Consider the following 1,648-nt stretch of genomic DNA (forward strand, 5'->3'; position numbering starts at 1 on the left):
CTCTTAAATGAGGGATGGCAGTCCTATCTCAAGTCTATCCCTGTTATTTTTTCTTTCACGGCACCTAGTTCTTTTCTTCATACCACTAATTACAATATAAAAATATATACTGATTTCTTTTTTTTTTTTAATTTATTTGACAGAGATCACAGGTAGGTAGAGAGGCAGGCAGAGAGAGAGGAAGGAAAGCAGGCTCCTTGCTGAGCAGAGAGCCCGATGCGAGGCTCGATCCCAGCATCCTGGGATCATGACCTGAGCCGAAAGCAGAGGCTTTAACCCACTGAGCCACCCAGGCGCCCCTATATACTGATTTCTTGTGTATTGTCTTATTTCCATTCCAGGCTGTTAGCTCCATAAAGGCAAGGAACAGATTCTGCCTAGGTCATTGCTGTATCTCCAGTGCCTAGCACAGTGTCTGATACAGAAAGATACCCAATAATTGTTAAACGGAAAGGAGAATGGTTTGCCTATCTACTGCTAGAGCCAGTGAGCTGATAGATGTGTGGTGTTCTCCAGGATCAGATATCTGCCCAGTTCTCAGGCAAGGGCGGCTGCTCTAACATTTTTATCCCAAAACGCAAAGCGAGACACAATCAGAAGGTGGGACAAAAGTTTTCTCCTTTTTGGTGAAAAGAATGCAAGAAATGGGTTAAGAACAGCAAGTAAACAACCCACAAAATATGAAGAGGAAAAATAAGGAAGAAAGGGTAAAAGAGTAGTAACCCTCAAATTAAAGTGGAGACCAGAGGACCAAAATTCAGGAAACCCTACAACCTGGGACGCCTGGGTGGCTCAATTAAACATCTGCCTTCGGCTCAGGTCATGATTCCAGGGTCCTGGGATTGAGCCCCACAGTAGGCTCCCTGCTCAGTGGGGGGAGTCTGCTTCTTCCTCTCCCTCTCCCTCTCCCTCTGTCCCTCTTCCCCCACTCATGTTCTCTCTCTCTCTATCTCAAATAAAATCTAAGAAAGAAAGAGCAAGCTTTGAAATCATAGCCCACGGTTCAAATCCCAGTTTTGCTACTTAGCTGCTTTGTGACCTCACACAATTAACTTTACCTTTTAGCCTCAGTTTTATCATGAAATACCTCTCAGGACTGTCATAAGGATAAATTGAAGTTATATCTGAAAAGTACCTGCTGCAACACCCTAGCACAGAATGACCACCATTTGTTGAACACTTTGTATTATTATAACGGTAACACCCCATCTGCCTCACTAAGGAGGTAAGAGCAACAACCTAAGGCCAGAGAAATTTTCAGACCATGTAAATTACCTAAATATACATTCTACTAACCCCTTGTTAACCAATTTAAGGGTTAATTTTTTTTCTGCCTGAGATCACTGGTCTCTGCCTAGCTCTCAGGTCATATCACCCGGATCCCTTGGGCAAGAGAAATTACCCCCTGCAAGTTTAGAGCATATGATAGGTCTGCCTGGAATAAGTGTCGATACATTTCTCCATTGCTTGGATCACTGCTGGCATAATGGCCACTCTTGCAGACCCAGCCTAAAACCTGTAGCCACATGTATTGTTTGGAGAACATCAGAACCTAGGGTACCCTGTCCCTCCTTTTCTCAATCCAGTCTGCTTTGATCAAAAGCCTGTTCTCTCCAATTTGTGGTATCCGCCTGGGGCTGGTTTTAAA

The sequence above is a fragment of the Mustela putorius genome, unplaced genomic scaffold (genome assembly GCF_011764305.1).
Source record: "Mustela putorius furo isolate JIRA1106 unplaced genomic scaffold, ASM1176430v1.1 tig00003853_pilon_pilon_pilon, whole genome shotgun sequence".
NCBI classification, from domain to species: Eukaryota; Metazoa; Chordata; class Mammalia; order Carnivora; family Mustelidae; genus Mustela; species Mustela putorius.